The 19576-nt window shown below is 46.3% G+C and overlaps 1 long non-coding RNA gene across 1 annotated transcript in view; it reads right to left on the bottom strand.

Moving 5' to 3' along the window:
* LOC139749174 (uncharacterized) overlaps positions 1 to 19576 on the bottom strand; it is a 346908-nt gene that overhangs the window by 32694 nt on the left and 294638 nt on the right. The window contains exons 3-4 of the long non-coding RNA XR_011712896.1: positions 12767 to 13006; positions 5706 to 5768 (exon numbers count right to left, since the gene is read on the bottom strand). This is a non-coding gene — a long non-coding RNA (uncharacterized lncRNA). The remainder of the gene's footprint in view (positions 1 to 5705; positions 5769 to 12766; positions 13007 to 19576) is intronic.

Below are 19576 nucleotides of genomic sequence, written 5' to 3'. Positions count from 1 at the left end.
GTCACCCTAAACTATATATGGTTGATGTCACCCTAACCTATACATGGTTGATGTCACCACTGCCGCATATGATCCATGCTATCGTCGCCACAAGTAACGGATGTCACCGTGCCACCATCACCACCACCTCTGACTGCTCTCACCTTCGCCAGCCGTGACTCATGTCCTACCACATATGGGTGATGTCATCCTCGTCTCACATGGATACTGTCACCCTCGCCACTCAATCACCTCTTGCCGCGCCAACGGCAATGCTCGATAAATGAACCATACGTTCACACTCCCCAAGTGGAGGCCATGGTCGCCGTTACAGTTGAGATAGACGTTTTATGATCTCTTGTGACCTAAGATTACCACTCGGGTCACACGCCAACAGCTACGTCGTATCTGCTCTTCCACCGACCAACATTTGGTGGCCGCGCCCACACAATTAACATTATAGGCACGGCCAAAGTATATTCCCTTTATACAGACCTAAGCAACAGAGCAGTCAGGCTGAGGCGCAGCACCTCGGCTCTCAGACACAATCATTTGCCTATCATATGGAAACGTCCAACCTGACACGCCTGGCTCATCATTTTTTTGGGCATAGATTCTTCGGTGCGTCATCCCAAGATCTCTAAGAGTCCTGCCCCTTCGGCAGGACAGTTACGTGAGACATCAACAACGCCCGCACCTCACACCGCAAACGGACACCACCGACTACGTGAGGATCGCACCAACGCCTCCCTCCTACCCTCCTGGAAGCTCCACGGTACAAGCACCCAAGACACTCCCATGGAACGCCTGCCTCACTCCGTGCACCAAAACCAGCGGCGCGCGCCACGGCAACCCTGCCAAACCTAAACCAACTACATCAAACCATGACAGTAAACCATTGTGTGTGTGTGTGTGTGTGTGTGTGTGTGTGTGTGTGTGTGTGTTGTCACTCATTTCCCATCTTCTTCTCCCACTCCTTACCATCACATAGTAAGTTGCACATATCAAAAGCACCCGTGAGACCACAGATGGTATAAACTTCCCCTTCCTTCACGTGGGTCATGTCATCTTCGTCACATGATTAATGTTACCCTCGTCACAGATGACTGATGTCATCTTCGTCACATGATTAATGTTACCCTCATCACAGATAGCTTAACCGCTCTTCATGAGTTTTAAGTAGGTCTAAAAATGCAGTTATTCTTGGCCATTTCATGGACAGAGTGGTATATTCTTGGCCATTTATATTTTCTAAAACAAAAGTCTAGTGTTTAATGGCTAACTCAAAGACTCATTACGAATTTGTTTTCCTGAGTGATCATAATTTAGAGGTTGTTACCTAAACATATAGTATTTAATGGCTATATAAGACGGCGCTGGAAACAATATGAAAAATCTACTAGAAAACAGATACTTGAAGGGCACGACGGTACGACTCTTGGGCACGACGGTACGACTCTTAGGCACGACGGTACGAGCCTTGGGCACGACGGTACGACTCTTGGGCACGACGGTACGACTCTTGGGCACGACGGTACGAGCCTTGGGCACGACGGTACGACTCTTGGGCACGACGGTACGAGCCTTGGGCACGACGGTACGACCCTTGGGCACGACGGTACGACTCTTGGGCACGACGGTACGAGCCTTGGGCACGACGGTACGACCCTTGGGCACGACGGTACGACTCTTGGGCACGACGGTACGCCCCTTGAGTACAACAATACGATCCTTAGGCACAATGGTACGCCCCCTGGCTCCGACGGAACGCCTTGCCTATGTCTCGTTCACTCTGATGATGTCATCAATAGTTCGAAGAATGTCAGCTCTTCCAGCTGGTCTGAATTATATCTAATTATCTTCAGTTTCTAAATACGTATATCTTACCTTTCAAAGCTTTACACCCGAGATTGTCCTTCACGTTTTACAGTGAATTAGAAAAAAATACATTAGTAATGTATCACACAAGCTATCAAACTCAGCTTTTCAACTCTCTCTCTCTCTCTCTCTCTCTCTCTCTCTCTCTCTCTATATATATATATATATATATATATATATATATATATATATATATATATATATATATATATATAATCATTTTTTTTATTGTACTTAACCGCCGTCTCCCGCGTTAGCGAGGTAGCGCAAGGAAACAGACGAAGAATGGCCCAACCCACCCACATACACATGTATATACATAAACACCCACACATGCACATATACATACACACACACACACACACATATATATATATATATATATATATATATATATATATATATATATATATATATATATATATATATATATCCATACTTGCTGCCTTTATCCATTCCCGTCGCCACCCCACCACACACGAAATAGCATCCCCCCAGCAAGGCAGCGCCAGGAACAGACAAGAAAGGCCACATTCATTCACTCTCAGTCTCCCTTTCCATATCCAGGCCCGACAGACATTTCCATGGTTTACCCCAGACGCTTCACGTACCCTGGTTCAATCCAGTGACAGCACGTCGACCCCGGTATACCACATAGTTCCAATTCACTCTATTCCTTGCACGCCTTTCACCCTCCAGTATGTTCAGGCCCCTATCCCTCAAAATCTTTTTCACTTTATCCTTCCACCCCTAATTTGGTCTCCCGCTTCTCCTTCTTCCCTCCACCTCTGACACATATATCCTCTTTCTCAATCTTTCCTCACCCATTCTCTCTCCGTGTCCAAACCATTTCAACACACCTTCTGCTCTCTCAACCACACTCTTTTTATTACCACACATCTCTCTTACCTTTTCATTACTTACTCGATCAAACCACCTCACACCACATACTGTTCTCAAACATTTTATTTCCACCACATCCACCCTCCTCCGCAAATAATCCTATCTATAGTCCATGCCTCGCACCCATATAACATTGTTGAAACCACTATTCCTTCAAATATACCCATTTTTGCTGTCCGAGATATCGTTCTCGCCTTCCACACATTCTTCAACGCTCCCAGAACCTTCGCTCCCTTCCCCACTCAGTGATTCACTTCCGCTTCCATAGTTCCATCCGCTCTTAAGTCTACTCCAAGATATTCAAAACACTTCACTTCCTCCAGTTTTTCTCCATTCAAATTTACCTCCCAAGCGACTTGTCCTTCAACCCTACTGAACCTAATGACATTTACACTCAACTTTCTTCCTTTACACACTCTACCAAACTCAGTCACCAGCTTCTGCAGTTTCTCACCCGAATCAGCCACCAGGTGTGTGTGGCGGGGTGGCGACGGAAATGGATGAAGGCAGCAAGTATGGATATGAACTGGATATGAACATGTGTATATATGTACATGTCTGTGTATGTATATGCATGTATACTTTGAAATGTATATGTATGTATATGTGCATGTGTGGGCGTTTATGTATATATACGTGTATGTGGGTGGGCTGGGCCATTCTTCGTCTGTTTCATTGAGCTAACTCGCTAACGCGGGAGACAGCGATTAGGTATAATATATATATATATATATATATATATATATATATATATATATATATATCCTCAGTATCTTTTAAATGTGTTTCTGCAGGTTTAAGACAGTGCTATACCGGTATGTAAACGTAAAGCAGCTAAGCCTTCCTGTGACAAGAGACTCGTTTATTGATCACATTTCGTCCTCTCCAGACCCTCCTCATGTCTGAAATGGATCCTGTTACAGAGTCGGCCAACCCTCTACCATTACTATCCTGTAGCAGATAATCTCGTTATAGACCGTCAGGTCTTCTGTTGTCTGGCTTCCCCATGTGCTAACATTAGCTCTTTAGCACAACCCTGGCCTATGCAGGTGTCCCTTGCCAAGCAGTAATAAATGCAGGAATACAAACACCAGAAATGAATATTAGGAAGAGAATCACAGGGTCTCTACTGGACGGTAAATTCCTCCGCATTAAGCGCACTTCAGTTAATCAGAATTTGTAGATAATAAGATTCAGTTTCAAAAAATACAGGAAGAGAATTTGGAATAAAATCTTTGTATTTTGAAGTCGATACTATTTGAGGAACCACTGCCAACAAAATAACGACAGCATTTACGTTCACATATATGAAGAATTTTACCCTTGTCTCTATGGTCTAATCTTAAGGTAAGAGTGATCACGTCTTAACACCTGTGCACACACATACCTCAGGCCAATCCACATTTCGCAATAATATTTCACACAAGAAACGACCGCAACACTAAAGTCTCTTACGGTTCTTTTTGCTTTACTAAATGGCTTGATCTGCCGGTGGTAGCGTTAGGTTTCATACAGTTGCTGAAAGTTGGTCTCTGAAATGGTACACAGAAGAGCTATATGTACCCGAGCTAAGTGATGTATGAGCACCACGGGAAACATTGGGGCTGAGGGAAAGTCTCTCTACTCACGGTGTCCCTCAACACTCCCTCAGGATATCAACATTTTCGGAGGGAACTACTGTGAACACAATCACGGTAATGTTTATGTTCATATGGTTGATTAATCCTATACCAATAAAATACTTCCTGGTAGGAATTCTCTCGTGCTTTTCAGCACTTCCCAGTACTGCCGCGTTGGTTCCCCCAACTCTTCAACACAAAGACCTCGCCACCACATGCGCAATAGTCGCCCAACACATCTCAAGAAGTGGTTGGTCCCTCACTCATCCAGAACATCACCAGCGCTGCTCATCACTCTGCTCCACTATTCTTACAATTCACCACATTTTAACCACTCTACTACTTCAACACCTAACTAATACATGCCTAACATTCCTTCAACATTCTGACCCTCGAACTCTTATGCAATCATTCTTCAAATTCACCAGATCTCCTTCGTAATCTTCGTATCTACCACATTTCTTCAATACGTCAACAAAGTTCCCCTACCTCTTACCGCCCAGTCCCACTAATACCCTGCAGCAGGTAGCAGATGGCTGGCAACCACTACCAAAGGAGGTACAACCGCCTGGGTAGTGGGAGGGTTAGTGAGGGCGACGCGACGAGCTGGCGCTGCTGTCTTTCACGTTCCCTTTTCTGGCCTGAGCTACGGGCAATTTATAGTCTACTAACTCACATTTCCCCATCTGTCACATGACGCTTTACAACAATCAACTCGTACAAGTATTGACTTAACCCAACCACGAACATCAAGAAAGTCCGCCAATTCAGTGGTTCTCCGGCACCGAGTCGAGGAGGGCTGGACGGCTCTCAGGGCCCATATAACAACAGGCTAGTAACAGGAACACTTGCAAGAAGATCGAAGAAAACAAAGAAAGCTAAAGGCTAATGATCACGAGAAGCTAAGAGACCAAGGCTAAAGAAACGTATGGGACTAAAGCATAAGTTAAAGACCCCAAACCATAGCAAGTCAAGAACTGACGACTGTAAAAAGCTACAGCCTAACAGAAACTATCAGGAGACCAAAAAGGAACAACGGACCCACAAAATGAGAGGAGCTAAAAGCTGAGTTTCTAGGGCAGCCACAGGTCCATGGGCTAAACGAAGCTGGTGAGTGACAAGAAAAGCTAAAAAAGTAAAAACAAGTTAAAAGCGCCACTGATCCAGCGCTAAAAGAAGCTAATAAGTGGACACCAAGATAAGCTCAAAACAAAAGAACAAAAAGAACAAGAGAAGGTAATGGCCGGAGGCTGCGGGAGGCCACCTGGCCAGGGGCTACAACTTGCCCAGCGACAGTAATTACTTCCACGAGACAAGGAAACTTACCGAGTGCCGTTGTTGCGCCTGCTGGGCCATCCATCCCTGGTGGTGCAAGAGTCAACAGCGATCCTGTGGAATGAAGAGAAAGATATTTCATTATACTTCTTGGCTGGTCAATTATCAATGCATTTGTTGTCTATAAAGCAGAAAGCCCAGGCATCTTTCCTGGGAAGGAACTTAAATCATGGAAACGAAAGGGAGGAATAATAATGCGTACTGGAAAATATCTTGGAGATCTTTTGTCTCCTACACTTCTTATAATCTCTTAGACTATGGAATAAACAAGCGACTGAAAACTGATGACTCAGAGTCCTGAGAAGTGTTTAGTGGCGTTCATTTATTCATTTAAGATCATCTGTAACGGTGAGGACAGAGAGAAACACAAGCACTAAAAACACAAGAGATTCACTGGGAAGTACGGAGGTGGTAAACCTGACACAAGACTTGTAGGATTATGGTACGAAGGTGAGGTCAGGCGAGACAGTGTAGGCAGGTGTAGCTGGAGTCCCGTCGCGCTCGCTCGGGGCTGAACAGGCGCGACAGGAAACCTCTCGTGTCGTACCTGGAGTTAATGGTGTAGTTATCAAAGAGGTGGGGAGCCTACTGGTGCCAAGGCTGTGCAGCAGAACCGAAGAAGAGGTACCGACGTCTGCTGGCTTTCTTGACAGTTCGGCAGATGGGAGGAGGAGGTTCTTTCGCTTTGTGCTGCAAGGGAAGATGCATATCTGAGATCCTGTAGGAAATGCAGTGGTTGACGGCGTTGAGGATGGGGCGCTTGTCAGCAGATGGGGACGTCAAAATCATCTTGCAGGCTGCTACAAACGAAGACGACGACCCTCTGCCTCCAAGCGGGAGAAGGTGAGCCCTGTGTTACATGGCGGACATCTCCGTAAGCCAAGTGCGCCTTAGCGTCCACGAACCAGTGCTCTCTGACTAGCCTCTTCCCGGACGCTGCCGCAGGAAAAGCTAAGAGGCAAATTAAATAAACCATGTCCACTACGGTGGTCACACGATGTTATCTCCCATTGCTTAATGAGGTAATTACACAGGACCAGACGTCTAATGCTAGCAATCACTGATTTCATCAATGCGTTAGGTCGGTCAGGGAGCATGCAAGATGTTTGTGAAACTATATAATAATGTCGAGAGCGCATTCATTAAAAAGGAATTACGCAATATTTTCATATATAACTTGCACTTTAAGCGATGTAGTGTATTTTTTCCTCTAGTATCAACCACGCCAGCTTGCTTCAGGTAACACTGGCAGATGGTAACAGCAGCGAGGTCAGCCCTAGCGAAGAATAATGGTGGTGTAGCGACCGACCAACCCACAGGTCAAGGATGCTCGACCGAATGTTTGTTTGATGAACAAAGGGGGAAAAAAAAAGGATATTTCTTATTTACTTTATCGTTAAACGTCCGTAGGTTTTACACAAAGGAATTGGATATGACCTCTGTAAATAAACGGTAGCAGGAACTACAGAAAGAACGCCATATTTTTCTGATTCTGTGTATTTACAGAGAACATATCCAATTTATCTGTGTCAAGTTCATATTGACAAAACAATCAAGTAGATATGGAATAATTCTGATACCTGGTAAGTTTCCCGGTACCAGCTTGAACCACGTCGTCTTTCAAGTGTTGTTGACATACGAAGACGTAAGGTCTCCTTCTTTACTCAATTTTTCTCTATTTACTTGAAGTCCAAAGTCCCTCCTTGGAACTTCTTCAGAGATCCTCCCTAGAACTTCTTCATAGGTCCTCCCTAGAACTTCTTCAGAGGTCCTCCCTAGAACTCCTCCAGGGGTCCTCCCTAGAACTCCTCCAGAGGTCCTTCCTAGGACTCTTCCAGAGTCTTCCCTAGAACTCTTCCAGAGTTCCTCCCGAGGACTCTTCCCCGGACTCTCGTCCATAGAGCACTTTTCCAGAGCTTCTCGGCAAAACCTCCCTACATGTGAGTGCACAGCAGCAGGTGTTAAGCAGATCATACACATCCAACTTACCGTTACCAAGTGGGTCATATCAAGTGGGTTATAACAAGTGGGTTATATCAAGTGGGTTATAACAAGTGGGTTATATCAAGTGGGTTATATCAAGTCGGTTATAACAAGTGGGTTATATCAAGTGGGTTATATCAAGTCGGTTATAACAAGTGGGTTATATCAAGTGGGTTATAACAAGTGGGTTATATCAAGTGGGTTATAACAAGTGGGTTATATCAAGTGGGTTATATCAAGTGGGTTATATCAAGTGGGTTATATCAAGTGGGTTATAACAAGTGGGTTATATCAAGTGGGTTATATCAAGTGGGTTATATCAAGTGGGTTATATCAAGTGGGTTATAACAAGTGGGTTATATCAAGTCGGTTATAACAAGTGGGTTATATCTAGTGGGTTATAACAAGTGGGTTATATCTAGTGGGTCATATCAAGTGGGTCATATCAAGTGGGTTATAACAAGTGGGTTATATCAAGTCGGTTATAACAAGTGGGTTATATCTAGTGGGTTATAACAAGTGGGTTATATCAAGTGGGTTATAACAAGTGGGTTATATCAAGTCGGTTATAACAAGTGGGTTATATCTAGTGGGTTATAACAAGTGGGTTATATCAAGTGGGTTATGACAAGTGGGTTATATCTAGTGGGTTATAACAAGTGGGTTATATCAAGTCGGTTATAACAAGTGGGTAATATCTAGTGGGTTATAACAAGTGGGTTATATCAAGTGGGTTATGACAAGTGGGTTATATCTAGTGGGTTATAACAAGTGGGTTATATCAAGTCGGTTATAACAAGTGGGTAATATCTAGTGGGTTATAACAAGTGGGTTATATCTAGTGGGTTATAACAAGTGGGTTATATCTAGTGGGTTATAACAAGTGGGTTATATCTAGTGGGTTATAACAAGTGGGTTATATCAAGTCGGTTATAACAAGTGGGTTATATCTAGTGGGTTATAACAAGTGGGTTATATCAAGTGGGTTATATCAAGTGGGTTATAACAAGTGGGTTATATCTAGTGGGTTATAACAAGTGGGTTATATCAAGTCGGTTATAACAAGTGGGTTATATCTAGTGGGTTATAACATGTGGGTTATATCAAGTCGGTTATAACAAGTGGGTTATATCTAGTGGGTTATAACAAGTGGGTTATATCAAGTGGGTTATAACAAGTGGGTTATATCAAGTCGGTTATAACAAGTGGGTTATATCTAGTGGGTTATAACAAGTGGGTTATATCAAGTGGGTTGTATATCTTGTTTCAGTGAGATTAACTTCGCCCAATTACACGAGTATTGCTGCCTTATATCAAGTCGTACCAAACTTATGTCCGACAGACTCTCTGGCGTTCCGCCCTTGTGAGTGGCCGTTGTTATAGTGTTATTGATGGTGGATGTTGTGAGTTGTTGTTGATGGTAGTGGCAGCTGTGTTGTTGTTGATGGTGGATGTTGTGGTGTTGCTGATGGAGGATGTTGTGGTGTTGGTAATTGTGGTTTTAGTTAAGGTGTTGTTGATGGTGAATGTTGTGGTGGTGATGATGGTGGATATTGTGGTGTTGTTGACGGTGGTAGTTGTGGTGTTGCTGATGGAGGATGTTGTGGTGTTGGTAATTGTGGTTTTAGTTAAGGTGTTGTTGATGGTGAATGTTGTGGTGGTGTTGATGGTGGATGTTGTGGTGTTGTTGACGATGGTGGTAGTTGTGGTGTTGCTGATAGTGGTGGTACGTGTGTTGTTGTTGAAGATGGCAGGTGCAGTGTTAGGTGGATGTTGTGGTGTTACTGATGGTGGTAGTTGTAGGGTTGTTGATGGTGGTTGTTGTGGTGTTGCTGATGGTAGTAGTTGTAGGGTTGCTGATGGTGGTTGTTGTGGTGTTGCTGATGGTGGTAGTTGTAGGGTTGTTGATGGTGGTTGTTGTGGTGTTGCCGATGGTGGTGGTTGTGGTGTTGTTAATGGTGTTGTTCTTTGGTGCTGATGTTAGATGTAGTGTTGATGATGAGTGGTGGTTGTGGTGTTGGTGTTAGATAGAGCGGTGTTGGTGGTTGTTGGGGTGTTGTTGGCAGTGGTGGTGGTGGTGGTTGTAGTGTTGTTGTTGGCAGTGGTTGCTGTGGCGTTAGGGGCTGTTGTGGTGTTGGTGGTGGTGGTGACTGTTGTGGAGTTGATGGTGATGGTGGTTGTGTTGGCGTTGGAGATTGATGTGTTGATGGTGGTTATCATGGCGGAGGTGGTGGTTGCTGCTGCGTTGTAATAGATGGTGTTGTTGTAGTAGTGGTTGTGTGTTGGATGATGTGTGTGATGGGTTGGTTATCGTGGTGGTGAGGTGGTGTGGGTTGTGTGCGTTGTTTAGTGTGTTGTGTTGTGTTTGGTGGTGTTAGTGGTGTGTTTTTGGTTGTTGGTTGTGTGTGGGGTGGTGTGTGTGTGGTGGATGTGTTGGGTGGTGTTGTTGTGTGAGTGTGTTGTGTGGTGTTGTTGTGGTTTGTATGGTGTTGTGGTTTGTAAGTGGTGTGGTGTTAGTTGTGGTGTTGTTGTAGGTGTGTTGTGTGTTGTGTGGATGGGTGGTGATTGTTGTGTTGGTGATGGTGTGTGGTGTGGTGTGGGTATGGTGGGTGGTGTTGTGTTGTGGTGTGTGTGTTGGTGTTGGTTGTTGTGGTGTTGTGATGGTGTTGTGTGTTGGTGATGGTAGTTTGGTGTGTGATGGTGTTGTGTTTTTGGGTGAGTGTTGTGTTGGTGTGGTGTGTGGTGTTGGTGATGTGTTGTGGTGTGGTTGATGATGGTTGTTGCGGTGTTGGTGATGGTAGTTGTGGTGTTGGTGATGGTAGTTGTGGTGTTGGTGATGGTAGTTGTGGTGTTGGTGATGGTAGTTGTGGTGTTGGTGATGGTAGTTGTGGTGTTGGTGATGGTAGTTGTGGTGTTGGTGATGGTAGTTGTGGTGTTGGTGATGGTAGTTGTGGTGTTGGTGATGGTAGTTGTGGTGTTGGTGATGGTAGTTGTGGTGTTGGTGATGGTAGTTGTGGTGTTGGTGATGGTAGTTGTGGTGTTGGTGATGGTAGTTGTGGTGTTGGTGATGGTAGTTGTGGTGTTGGTGATGGTAGTTGTGGTGTTGGTGATGGTAGTTGTGGTGTTGGTGATGGTAGTTGTGGTGTTGGTGATGGTAGTTGTGGTGTTGGTGATGGTAGTTGTGGTGTTGGTGATGGTAGTTGTGGTGTTGGTGATGGTAGTTGTGGTGTTGGTGATGGTAGTTGTGGTGTTGGTGATGGTAGTTGTGGTGTTGGTGATGGTAGTTGTGGTGTTGGTGATGGTAGTTGTGGTGTTGGTGATGGTAGTTGTGGTGTTGGTGATGGTAGTTGTGGTGTTGGTGATGGTAGTTGTGGTGTTGGTGATGGTAGATGTGGTGTTGGTGATGGTAGTTGTGGTGTTGGTGATGGTAGTTGTGGTGTTGGTGATGGTAGTTGTGGTGTTGGTGATGGTAGTTGTGGTGTTGGTAGTGGTAGTTGTGGTGTTGGTGATGGTAGTTGTGGTGTTGGTGGTGGTAGTTGTGGTGTTGGTGATGGTAGTTGTGGTGTTGGTGATGGTAGTTGTGGTGTTGGTGATGGCAGTTGTGGTGTTGTTCATGGTGACTGCTGTGTTCTTGGTTATAGTGTTGTTGGGGTGATGGTCGTTGTTACGGTGATGGGATGATTGTTGTATGGTTGTTGGCGATTGTTTTGGTGTTAATGGCGTCGGATGTTGATGGTGGTGGTGACTGTTGTGGTGTTGGCGGCTGTGGTGTTGTTAGTAGTTGAGTTGTTGTTGTTGATGGTGGTTGTTTTGGTGTTGTTGATGGTGGCTGCTGTGATGTTGGTGGTGGAAGTTGTGGTGTTGTTGGTTGTGATTAGTGTGGTGTTGCTCCGGTGTTGTTTATGGTAGTTGTGGTGTTGTAGATGGTGGTTGTTATATTAATAGTGGTTGTCGAGGTGTTGTTGATCGTGGTTGTTGTGCTATGGTGCTGATGGTGGAGGTGATTGTTGTGGTGCTTTTGATGGTTGTTGTGCTGTTGGTGGTGGCGGGTCTGGTGCTGATGGTAGTTGCTGTGGTGTTGGTAGGTGTTGTGATGTTGATGGTAGTTGTAGCTGGTTGCTGTGGTGTTGATGGTGGTTGTAGCTGGTTGCTGTGGTGTTGATGGTGGTTGTAGCTGGTTGCTGTGGTGTTGATGGTGGCTGCCGTGGTGTTGATGGTGGTGGTTGTGGTGCTACTGGTGGTGTTATTGATGGTGGTTATTACAGTACCGTCGATGGTGGTTGCTATGGTGTTGATGGCGGCGCTTGTTGTGATTTTGGTGGTTGTTGTGGTGTTGGTGGTTAATGAAGGTGGCTGCTGTGGAGCCGTGCCTTGTGTATGGAGGAGGTGTCGTGCCTTGTGTATAGAGGAGGCGCCGTGCCTTGTGCTTTGAGGTGGTGCCGTGCCTTGTGTTTGGAGGTGGTGCCGTGCTTTGTGCATGGAGGAAATGCCGTGCCTTGTGTATGGAGGAGGTGCCGTGCCTTGTGTATGGAGGAGGTGCCGTGCCTTGTGTTTGGAGGTGGTGCCGTGCCTTTGTATGGAGGTGGTGCCGTGCCTTGTGTATGGAGGTGGTGCCGTGCCTTGTGTATGGAGGAGGTGCCGTGCCTTGTGTATGGAGGAGGTGCCGTGCCTTGTGTATGGAGGTGGTGCCGTGCCTTGTGTATGGAGGAGATGCCGTGCCTTGTGTATGGAGGAGGTGCCGTGCCTTGTGTATGGAGGTGGTGCCGTGCCTTGTGTATGGAGGAGGTGCCGTGCTTTGTGTATGGAGGAGGTGCCGTGCCTTGTGTATGGAGGTGGTGCCGTGCCTTGTGTACGGAGGTGGTGCCGTGCCTTGTGTATGGAGGTGGTGCCGTGCCTTGTGTATGGAGGAGGTGCCGTGCCTTGTGTATGGAGGAGGTGCCGTGCCTTGTGTATGGAGGAGGTGCCGTGCCTTGTGTATAGAGGAGGTGCCGTGCCTTGTGTATGGAGGTGGTGCCGTGCCTTGTGTATGGAGGAGGTGCCGTGCCTTGTGTATGGAGGAGATGCTATACCTTGGCTATCATGTCCAGCTGGCGTTTGTGGCCGAGAGACACACTTATGGAGAGGAGGGATAAATTAGGTTGCTTCTCTCTCTCCCTTTTCCTTGCAGCGAAGATACGCATGGCGCGGGCAGACGTCTCCACCAGTTGCCCTGCAGAGATCCTCCTCCCCCGCCGAGGGATGCTGCTCCACAAAGAGGCAAACCTCCTCTCGGGAACTGAGGTGTTGTTGTCGGCCGTCTCCTCCTGCCGCTGACGGTGATCAAAACACATTAGACGACCATTATCCTCCCCTTCTGGAATTAATGCAAGAAGGCCCCCATCCTCCCCTGAACCCCACCCTCTTCACTACTCACTAATTCCTTTCTCGTCGATCTTTTATTCTTCTTCAAATTGAGGCATTCTGGCAGACGTAACCGAGGGTAGGCTGTCGCTAAACTCACACATAAACTTGAGTGATCCTTCATATCATTCCTCGGTGCATATTCTACTGGAAGCGTAATTGCATAATATACTTTTTATTCCAACTCGCCGTGACCTGGTCACGTTATAGAATACCATATAACTTGCTTTATAAACTACTATATACTGTCCAGATACGTGTGTGTCGCCTGTACTGTGTGTGTGTGTGTGTGTGTGTGTGTGTGTGTGTGTGTGTGTGTGTGCTGACCCTACCCTATTGAGTGCGTCTGTGTACTGAACGCACCGAGCCCTCAGCAGTCCATCTCTTTCATAACTCGCCACTATACTACTTAAGTCCATTTAAGCGCCTCTGTCAACATACTGAATATATAGTCCCCTCAGCTTAAATATCATAGGATTTCCCATATATTACAGATACCTCCGTCGACACAGGGACCGAGTGGTTGATCTGGTGCATCTATTGTCAATCGGGAAAAAAAAAAATAATTTGGGAAAATGCAAGGGAAGCTAGCCAGTAGGTCGACTGATCAATGACCTAACTTTCATGCAAAAGTATCGGGAAATGTTTCGGGAAAATTACATGTAGCGAAATGTATCAGGCCCGACCCACAGCTTGCAACCCCTAGTTCCTTCATTCCACTAAGGGAGCCACAGATAAGACAGGTTCCAACAGTAGAAAACCAAAGTGTTGTTCCTCAGGTCAGGGAGCACAGGCAAAGAAGCAGGATATTCATAAACCATGTTAGGTAAGAGATGGACAAGGGAAGACATGATCACAACTGCCATGTTGCTCCTCCCTCAACACAAGGGTGTCGATCCTGGGTACCCACCTCTTTGGGACACGGAGGAAGCCATCAACTTGACAACACAAGAATCTAGATATGGAAGAAGCCAGAGAGGAGGTTAGGAAACGTTCTTGTGTACAGTAAGAAAGTGGCAGACGAGTGGGACACGCTAAGCTGTGGTGGTAGGCGCGTGGGACACGCTAAGCTGTGGTGGTAGGCGCGTGGGACACGCTAAGCTGTGGTGGTAGGCGCGTGGGACACGCTAAGCTGTGGTGGTAGACGAGTGGGACACGCTAAGCTGTGGTGGTAGACGAGTGGGACACGCTAAGCTGTGGTGGTAGACGAGTGGGACATGCTAAGCTGTGGTGGTAGGCGCGTGGGACACGCTAAGCTGTGGTGGTAGACGAGTGGGACACGCTAAGCTGTGGTGGTAGGCGCGTGGGACACGTTAAGTTGCGGTGGTAGGCGCGTGGGACACGCTAAGCTGTGGTGGATGGAGGGAATATCAAGTGGCACTATAAGTTCTATGACGGATGAGGGGAGTTGAGAGACGTGGTGCCAGGACGACGAAGGTTCCTTCCTCCCCGTATTGATATGAAGGGAACCACAGAGACATGTAAACACACACACACACACACACACTCACACACACACACACACACACAAACACAAACACACACACTCGCATGCGCGCGCGCGCGCGTAATCAGCAAATGGAAAATCACGGAAGTGGAAAAATGCATCGGCGGCAAAATTCCACCTGGAGAAATATTTTCCCGGGACGTAACTAAATCTAATCCATCATAAAATCTCCACTCGGAAATATAGGAAATATATATATATATATATATATATATATATATATATATATATATATATATATATATATATATATATATATATATATGACTTCAAGCTGCTCATATTCCAAAGACAAGAGCTTACGTACGCCTTTAGAAAGACATCATCGATTTGGAAACCAAAAAGGAGTTTAGATTAAGAAATAAAAAGAACTCCGCTGCTCGTAAGAATGAGATCCCTAAAGAGACAAAGGCCGCGTTGAAAACTCGTGTACTGAAGAGGGAGCTACAGGGAAGGGTCTTCCTGAAGACTGAGGGGGAGGCTCGGCCACCTGGTGTCTGGTGAGGGAAACTGGTGACTATGGCAGAGTGAGGAGCTCGCCCACCTAGTGCCTGCTGTGACAGGTTTATACACGGCAGCTGGTGTGGGTGGTGAGGCTAGCACTAGGTCCACACACGGCAGCTGGTGTGGGTGGTGAGGCTAACACCGGGTCCACACACGGCAGCTGGTGTAGTGGTGAGGCTAGCACCAGGTCCACACACGGCAGCTGGTGTGGGTGGTGAGGCTAGCACCAGGTCCACACACGGCAGCTGGTGTGGGTGGTGAGGCTAGCACCGGGTCCACACACGGCAGCTGGTGTAGTGGTGAGGCTAGCACCAGGTCCACACACGGCAGCTGGTGTGGGTGGTGAGGCTAGCACCAGGTCCACACACGGCAGCTGGTGTGGGTGGTGAGGCTAGCACCAGGTCCACACACGGCAGCTGGTGTGAGTGGTGAGGCTAGCACCAGGTCCACACACGGCAGCTGGTGTGGGTGGTGAGGCTAGCACCAGGTCCACACACGGCAGCTGGTGTGAGTGGTGAGGCTAGCACCAGGTCCACACACGGCAGCTGGTGTGGGTGGTGAGGCCAGCACCAGGTCCACACACGGCAGCTGGTGTGGGCGGTAAGGCCAGCACCAGGTCCACACACGGCAGCTGGTGTGGGTGGTGAGGCCAGCACCAGGTCCACACACGGCAGCTGGTGTGGGCGGTAAGGCCAGCACCAGGTCCACACACGGCAGCTGGTGTGGGTGGTGAGGCCAGCACCAGGTCCACACACGGCAGCTGGTGTGGGCGGTAAGGCCAGCACCAGGTCCACACACGGCAGCTGGTGTGGGTGGTGAGGCCAGCACCAGGTCCACACACGGCAGCTGGTGTGGGTGGTAAGGCCAGCACCAGGTCCACACACGGCAGCTGGTGTGGGCGGTAAGGCCAGCACCAGGTCCACACACGGCAGCTGGTGTTTGACATATGCAAATATCAGGTGTTCTCTAACCTTCGTACATGAATATCATCAACGCAGGATAATTTTCACTGATATTACTATTATTATCATCATCAATATTATTATCAATATCAATATTATCATCAATAGTAGTATTATCATCAATATTACTATTATCATCAATACTATTATTATCATCATTAATATCATTATTAATATTACTATTATTATCATCATTAATATCATTATCAATAGAGTCGTCAGAATTTTTGAGACTGTGAGAAAGCAGGAGATCGTGGTGTAGCAGCGGGGGCTGGAGGAGGTGAGGGTGAGCATGACGGGGTAGAACGGCAGACCACGCGAGGCTTGGCTCTGATCGTGAGCAGAGGAGGAGGCCGTTGTTGTTGTTGTTAGTTCCTAACGCTACTTCGAGAACGCGGGAAACAGCGAGCAACTATCAAAGAAAAATTTTACATTTTCATTATCGTTATTGTCACTGCTACAACTACAACTACTACTACAACTACTACTACTCCCACTACTAATACCACCACAACAAGAACTACTACTACGACTAAGACCATCATGTATACCAGTCTTTGATATTGGTTTTTGGATCGTCAACCTCTCAATGTAGCACAAGTTAGCGGATTCAGCAGGATCGCTTCATGGCGTCTCTATTCGACCGAGGAAGAGCTGGACGGATCCTCTTCCTACGTTCCCTTTGACGCTAAATCCTCTTTTCCCAACGCTGTGCTCTCTCTCTCTCTCTCTCTCTCTCTCTCTCTCTCTCTCTCTCTCTCTCTCTCTCTCTCTCTTATGAATGCAGCTCATGTTACAACCTTGTCATTATATTCACAAAAAACAAACAAAAAAAAATCAAGATGTTAATGAACTGGAAAATTAGTTTTTGTTTTCAGGGGAAAAAAATATTGAGGTGGGATACGCACCCATAGCCAGTCGCTGATTTACTATTATCATTTATTTCCTTTTTACCAACACGTATATACCTTTACAAGCAAATTAGAGCAAATTATCTCACACTCTATCCATATATCTGACCGCTGTGACCACTCTCCTAATATTCTGCATTTGTTTTACACCTCTAGTCCGCCCCGTTATAAGTTTACAATCCCGTCTCTAATTGGTTCATCTGATAACAAGCTTATAAATGTATCTATTCTAAAGGCACCTCCCCCTCCAGCAGCCCCTTCTAAAGCATACATACTGGCACTTCTACAAAGCTGACTGGAATAACTTACGTAACTTCTTTTCTGACCTTCCTTGGGTAAGTTGCTGTCTCTTGTGAGGTGATGCTTCTGTCTCCACCAAACGCATAGCAGAGGTTATTCTTGTAGGAATGGAATCAAATTCATCCCCTCATCTAAGTCGACCTCTTCATCCAGTCCATGGTTCAACCGTACCTGCTCTGAGGTCGTTTAGGCAAGGGATCAGGCATATCGGGCTTGGAAATACTCTCCTTCCTCTGGCTCCCATTCAGCTTGTATCGCTACCAGTAATCATTGCAAGTACATCACCCGTGAGGCGAAGCGTTCCTTTATTCAAAGGAAGTGTGATATTCTCTCGTCGTCATCCACTGATGGGTCTTTCTGGTCTTTAGCTAAGGGCATCTCCAGCAACTTCTGTCGCTCTACCTTTCCTTCACTTTTCCGTTCTGACGGTACTATAGCTCTCTCCCCCGTAGACAAAGCAACTCTCTTTGGTTACCCTTTCTACTCAAACTTCACCTTGGATGACGAGCCCTCCTTCACCCCCTGATGCTCCTCTTACTAATCCTATGTCCCTCCCCGCACTCTCTTCAGACTGTTCAAAAAGCGCTTCTCTCTCTCTGGACACAAACAAGGCTTATGCTCCCAGTGGCATTCATTCCCGTGTAATGAAAGAGTGTGCCTCTAAACTTGCACCTGTGCTTGCTCGTCTGTTCCGTTTCTATTTAAAAACCAAAACTTTCCTTCTCCTTGGAAATATGCTTTGATATATCTCATGCCTAAGAGGGGTGTGACCGTTATGACCCTCCTCAAACTATCGTCCTGTTGCTTTGACATCCACCATTCCCAAAGTCTTTGAATCCTTCCTCAACTCCCATATCCATACACACCTCGAAACTCACAGTCTTCTCTTTGATCACCAGTATGGATTCCGTAAGACGAGATCCACTGGTGATATTCTTTCCTAGCTTACTTATGTCTGGTCACCATCCCTGAAAAATTTGGGGGAAATCATGTATAGTTGCTCTTGACATATCCAAAGCTTTCTGACAGGGTGTGGCATCGGGGGTTTCATTTCTGGGCTCCCCTCTTTTGGCTTCCTTCCTTCGCTTTGCTCCGTCATATACAGCTTCCTCTCCGGTCGATCTAACTTTGGTTCTTGATGGATCAGCCTCCCCCCTTTTCTTTATCAACAGCGGTGTGCCTAAAGGTTCTTCCTGTCTCAAACACCTTTTCTCCCTTTTCTTCAACAATTTCCTCTCCTCCACAAATAATCCAATGCACTCATAAGATGACGACTCAACACTGCATTCCTCCACATCCTTCAGTTCTGCTCTTCCTTCTCTCACTCATCTGCATCTCGTCTTGACACAGTCTCTTTAATAAACTCAGACTTGGACAGGATATCTCAGTGGGGTAAACGAAATCTAGTGAAGTTTAATGCCTCCACGAGCCAGTTTCGACCCATTTCTCTAAAGGAAACTCCCTACCACTCTCGTCTCTCTTTTGACGGTTCTGTAATTCTACTTCTCGACTCCAAGAACATAACTGGTGTTACTGTAACATCCTCTCTTTCTTGGACACCCAAAATTACGGGAATAGCTAAGTCTGTATATGTACGTGTTCGCGCGTATATGTATGTGCAAGTAAGTGGATGTGTCATTCTTAGTCTGTTCCCTGGCGCTACCTCGCTAACGCAGGAAACAGCGATAAAATGTGTGTGTGTGTGTGTGTGTGTGTGTGTGTGTGTGTGTGTGTGTGTGTGTGTGTGTTTTGGCACTTATGGCTTTACTTTAGGCGAATGAATGAATTACTAAAATGAAAAAAAAAAAGTGAATGAGGACATTAGGATGAGGAAACAGAAAACTAATGAAAACATTGGTCGTACAATGTAAATCAGGAAAGGAAATAATACAGATATACATCACGACGAAAGATAAGCAAGAAAAATAAAGAAAATGGGAATAAATCGAGTGAAAACTTGGCCAAGCTAACTCTATACGGCTTGGTGGGGTCTGCCAATAATTACCAATTACATTTCTATCACAGCCTCATCAAGGAGAGGGTCTTGGACGGGAGCGTTGCTATTATAGCAGGTCGACCTGGTACCCACCATAATGTAGGTTCTGTTTAATACAGTGTCCTCCGTCAAAGGGGATTACGTAGCCTTCGCTCTCTGGCCCCATCGCGAAGGACCGGATTTCTGTTCTTCTTTCCGTCTGGTCCGTGTACTAACAAGGAGCCTGACTGAGAACTTGCTGGGGTATGCGCAGCCTTCCGAGTGTTGTGGACGGTGTGTCTGTCTTTTTCTTGAAGATA

Source organism: Panulirus ornatus, chromosome 1, assembly GCF_036320965.1.
Source record: "Panulirus ornatus isolate Po-2019 chromosome 1, ASM3632096v1, whole genome shotgun sequence".
In the NCBI taxonomy this organism is placed as follows: domain Eukaryota; kingdom Metazoa; phylum Arthropoda; class Malacostraca; order Decapoda; family Palinuridae; genus Panulirus; species Panulirus ornatus.
Note: the sequence above shows the minus strand (reverse complement) of the source record. Positions and strands in the feature narration are given on the sequence as shown.